The sequence below is a fragment of the Rhinolophus sinicus genome, chromosome 8 (assembly GCF_057876585.1).
Source record: "Rhinolophus sinicus isolate RSI-liver-muscle chromosome 8, RSI-T2T, whole genome shotgun sequence".
Lineage (NCBI taxonomy): Eukaryota > Metazoa > Chordata > Mammalia > Chiroptera > Rhinolophidae > Rhinolophus > Rhinolophus sinicus.
The window spans coordinates 69962439-69968438 of NC_142508.1; positions in this window are offsets into that span (position 1 = coordinate 69962439).

A 6000-nucleotide genomic window follows, 5' to 3' on the forward strand; every position below is an offset into this window, starting at 1 on the left:
GGACACTTAAAAGGAAATCTACCTTCAAGAAAATTTTAAGTATATAATACAGTATTAAGTATATAGTACAGTATTATTAACCAAAAGCACAATGTTGTACAGATGTCTAGAACTTATTCATTTTGCATAACTGAAAATGTATACCCACTGAACCACATACATCCCTATCCCTAGTTTCTGGTAACCACCATTCTATTCTCAGTTTCTATGAGATGGACTTGTTTTTTTGTTTTTGTTGTTGTTGTTGTTTTTAGGACCTTCATATAAGTGGAATCATAGAGTATTTGTCCTGTGACTGGTTTATTTTATTGGAGGCTTTACATTTTTGATAGGGTTGGTCAATTAAGGTTTTGCTGAAGAAATCTCAGTGTTATTAAGAAACCAGACAATCTAATGAGAAACCTAGAAGGAGTGTTACCAGCAGGGGAACCACAAAGTCACTGAGGTTAGAAAGAGCTGTGTGTCCTTTACAGTTAGATGAGAGATGGCCATGTTTTGAAATTTGAACTTTAAATAAAAACACAGTAGATGGTGATTCAATTGTTTTTTTCAGAGAGGTTTGCTTTTAGTAGCATCCTTCTCTCTACTATGTGTTGAATGGCTGTAGTCAGACAAGAGTAGAAGAGAAAGAGCAACAAGTTGTCTACTATTGGGATCCAGATTGGTGATAATGCAGCTCGGGCTAAGATGGTGGCAATGAAGGGGGAACACAGCGGATGTTTCAAAACGTACTTACAACAAACAGATAGTGAACTGGATGTGGAGGGCAAAGAAAGGAAGAGGTTGAAGTAACTCCTGGGTATTATGAGAAGCAATTGAGTAAGTGGTGAAAACATTTACTGGGTGAAGACTGTAGGAACAGGAGTCTCAGAGAAAAGAAATGGCGTACCATTTTGGATATATGAATTTTGAGATAACTGTATTTTATGTTCAACTTCCCACTGGATATCTAAGTATGGAGTTCAGGAAAGCAAGTAATCATCTGAGATGAAGGACTTGGAGAAGACTCATATTCACTGGAGAAGAGCTACTCTCTTGGTAGTCAGTGTTACCTGGCTACTGTTAGCTGTGTGGGTAGAATTCAGTGTATGAGGTGCCTTGGGTGCTTAATAAATACCTAACTATTTATGAGCAACAGAAGTCTTTAGTGCAGTATGAGCCCCATAGTTTCTAGGGGACAATATCGGGACTGAGGTAGACTCTCCCCTTACAAGCAATATACCTGTTAAAAGCTATCTGCGGATAGGGACCACATCTCTCCCAGGCTCTGCCATACTGAAATCTGGCTCAAGACCTGGAGCCTCACAGCAGCTCCACAATTATTTATGGAATAAATTATGTGAAGTCAGGCCGATCCCACAGAGTCATATTTGAATGATCGAATTTCTTCCTTTACCTGGAGGAGAATTTAGGATTAAAACCTACAGAAACTAAATTAGTATTTGTCATCCTTCTTTTCCTTCAATGTCAAAGGTTATTTGAAGTAACAGCAAAGAGTCTGTAACAAAGAAACGAGTAAGATGGATATCGTTGATTATAAACTAATATCCCAAAAGCTCTAGTCCTGGACTGGTGAAGTAGAAGATTCCTGCAAATTACTAGGAAGAGAACAGCTGAGTGGACTTGTGCTTGGTTCAGTGTGTATCTCTCTTCAGACGAATAACTCTTAGATATTGCTGGCTGCTGCTGAGATTCTCCAGGATGTCTCCATTCCCTCAATGGGATTAGTCTTCAGAAACCAAAGTTACAGGGATTTTCCCACTTTGGAATAGTTCCCTCAAAGGCATGTTCACTTAGTCCAATGGCACTGCTTAGACTCTGGATAACTTGAAACTCTCCTGTTATCCCAGTTTATGAGCTCGTTTTTTGTGTTTATAATCATATTGCATCACTCAGCAAAGAAAAACATCTCCAAATTTGATCACCTACACTATTCACACACACGATGGAGCTGGGCTTTTGCTCTTCCCAGGGCTTACACCTGACCATCAGAGAGGGTGTTAGAACAGGGCACAGGACTTGGAAGTCAGTCGCACTGATCCCTTCACTTTCAGTTTGCTCACTGGCACGAGGGGGAGGCTTACACTGCAGGGATAGTCACAGGTCTTTCAGCCCTTACGTTCTAAATTTCCAGAGTTCCTAAGAACCTTCTCTAGGTCTTCAATTATATGTGATCTTAACTAATCATCTAGAGGATACCAGAACATTTCCAAAAGGAATTTAAACAAGGAGTTTTGAGAGAAATATTGGAACAAATACACACCAAACAAATGAGATTACTTGAGAAGAAGGGCACAACTTGGAGATACTCATTATGGAGTGTTATTTTTAAAGGCCTTTATTTTATTACATTATTCACTTATTGTTTCATTTAAAATATTTATTGAGCTCTTACTAAATGCAGGCACTACGCAAGGGGAATCTGGAGAACTCCAATATTTATTGCACCTTGCTCGCTGCAACTCTCACTCTGAATATAACAGAATACGCTCGTAATTATTCCCCCTTTCCTAAAAAGAACACAGCAATTTCTTTTTCTATTATTATTAGCATCAGAGGCTTATATAAAGGATGCATTAAAAAAAAATCACACCCAAATTCAACAACTGACAGTTTGTGACAATCTAATTGCATTTCTGCCATCTCAGAGAAGCCATTTGTTCTCCCTAATAATGATGCCACAAATTAATTATCAACTGGGAAGAGACAGTTTTAAATGCAACCTCTTCAAAATTTAAAGCAGGTCTTGGGTACTAAACACATTATTAGGACAACTAAGTGTTCTTAGAAAATAACTGTATCTTTCCTTCTCTCTTCACACCACACACTGTGATCCAAAGGGGGATTGAAAGGCAGAATGGCCTCCTCAGATGTGCTAACAGTGGGAAAGTGTTGGGTGACATTTTCTATGCTCTTTCTGCATTAGTAGTAGCCTTCTCTGGGTCAGAGAACACATAGTTACAAATGGAGCAGCTCAGAAATTACTGCCATGCCTCTTTTAAGTGATGGACCACAGAGCAGTGGCTAAGAACATGGCCTTTCGAAGGCATGTCGGTTTGACTCCAATTGGTCACTTTCTAGAGTGGCACCACTCAGTGGAAAAACCAGGAGCCATGTCTGGCTATTTCTATGTAAATTAATTAAAATGAAATAAAATTTAAAAAGTGAGTTTCACAGTCACACAAGTCACGTTTCAAGTGCTCAGATATTGGACATTTCCATTGTCACAGAGTTCTACTGATCAGCGCTGTTCTCTAGCAAAGATGTTTCATTTCTACTGTTGACAGTCTAATTCGACCCATCTTCTCTGCCCACCTATGTGGAAGCTATAGCCTTTCTTCTTTTACTTTGCTCTGCTATAATTTCTTCTTCACTCAGAAGCCATTGACATTATTTTACAACTTAAGTCAGATTATGCCATCCTTTCCCATAGTTTCTCTTTATATTAGAATAAAATTCAAGCTCATACTATGGCCTACAAACTTTGCATAACATGGCTCATGTGTATTTATCTTACCTCATGTGCCTCATACCCTATCACTCCACATCCAACCACTCCACATCCCAGCCTCTACCCCTTACAACTTTCAAGCTACAATGGCTTCTTTCTGGTCTTTGCTCTGACACTAAAGGATTTTTGCCCAGATATTCCCATCACTAGAAACACTCTTCTTGTTTATTGTCATATGATTTACTTCTGTTCAATCAAATCTCAAATTAAGGTTAATTTCTCCTGGAAGACCCTGCACGACCACTTGCTTATATTCTAGCATCTGAATTTCTTTATATATCCTTTACCATTAATTTTAATTATTCACTTATTTTATTATTTATTGTCTTTATTCACTATAATATAATCACCATGAAAGCAGGGTTCTTATATAGTGTATTCTATGCTGGCCCCTCCATGCCTAGTAAATTGTCTGGCTTAAACGAGAGCTCCGTAATTTTAAATGATGGGATTTTAAATGCAGAATACCTTTCTGAGCCACTGAAAATTTTAGATGCATTAGATTATTTAATTCTCACAATTTTCTTCTGAAGGAGGTAATAAGAAAACCTTTGCTTTACAAACAAGGAAAGTGCTTAGGCAACATTTAGCATTTCTTAGGTGTTTACGAGTAATAAGTGCCAGTGCATAGCAAGTTCTCTGGACTCCGTTGCCAATGCACCTGTTGGAAACTTTGGAAACATAAAATGTGGCAATGGCTGAGGAAGTAGAAGTAGAATGAAAGTTAATATTTCCTTAACGGGAATCACTTACTCTTAGCTTCTACCTAATCTAATACCTACACCATATCTACATGGTTCCTCTTTCCCCGTACTTGACCCAGATGTGACCTGAGTTGAACAGTCCAAACCCAGCCAAGTTGATCATAGAGCTCATTCACAAGAGAGAGCCAAATTTTGAGGTCCAATGAGAATTAATAAGTATGCAATACTATAGGCATAACAGCACAAGATGAAAAATTAATTCTTTAAAGGACATTCTCCTTGTAAAGGTTTAATTCTAAATGATTATCCACAAGAACTCTGATGAGTTGGGTAACCTACTTCACCTCTTGAACCACTGAAAATTTTATGTGTGTTAGTTTGTACACACAACTGTGAGATAACCAAGCTCATCAGATAGACTGCAAGACACACTTACATATTTTTCAATACAAAAAAATACTCACATACGACTATGTGTGTGAGATACAGCAAGAAGATCCAAAATATTTTCTAAAGATGCAACATAAATATGTTGAGGATCAATGACTTATGGATCTAAGTTGCAAGCGCGTAATATAAAGACTCACCCACCCAAGCTGCTGAATACCGTTTTCACTTTCTGCTGCTTCTGTGCACAGAGGAAGTTGATTTTGACACCATTTACTTGATTTATTAAACACGTCAACCTTCCACAAGGAATATGTATTCTAAAGAGGAAATGGCAAATCCATTGGCCCATCCAACTCTAATATGAAATAGGATGGAATTGAGCACATTTGGAAGAAGATAATGGCAGTCTGGCCTGGCTAGTTAGAAACAGAAATCAATTCTGCTATCTGTTCTCCTAAGGGAGCATTTGCTTTATAGGTAATGCTTCAAACTTTGAGAGATATGTAAGGGCCAGAGGAGGAAGCCTTACTGAAGATGAGGAAACACATAATGGAGAAGAAATTAAGGGACTGGTGGTTGAGTATCTTTTCTTTCCTTTTTTTGGTAGGAGATGTGTTATTTAATTGTCACCTCCCCCATCTGTCTTTATCTCATGATTTTATATTTAGACTAACTCTGCCTGATGGCCTCCCACCCCTCTAATTCCACAATCTGTTCATCATTTCCCAGTTTTATCATTTTTCCACGTCTCTACTTTATTCAGGCAAAAACCTCTGCTTAGATATTTCATTTCCACATTTATGGTTAAGGTGAGCCTGCAAGGGATGTTAGATTTCAACATTTAGAGAAGTGAAGATAGAAGTGTTTTCTGTTCCACAACATTAAAACAAGCGTCTTCCTCTAGCTTTCTACAATAGTATGATGGCAGTTCTGTTCTAGTACCTCCTTAATTTATTCAACAGTTATTGAAGCCTACTGTATGCTACATTATTACATTGTTAAGCCTTACTCTTACCAATAAATAATGTTTTACATATAGGCACCTAAATGCTTCTTAAGGTCATGGAGTACATATAACTCATTTTTTCAAAACATTTTTTTAATTGCCCACAGCTTATAGTTCCATTCTATAAATGTATTGGGAGCTCAATGTTTATCAAATAAATGCAAGCATGGTCCATCAGCTTCAAAGCAAATCTGGAGCCAGAAGCAACCCAAGAAACCTCATGACAGAAAATGAACAGTTCAAACCCACTGTAAACGGGAGCCAAGCACATGCGTCACTTGCAGGAATACTGAACCTGTGTCATATCCTTGGATGAATCTCAGGCATCAAGAAAATGACTCCCTGTATGGCACCTCCCTGGAGGATTAAGCAAAGGCAAATTGATTTGA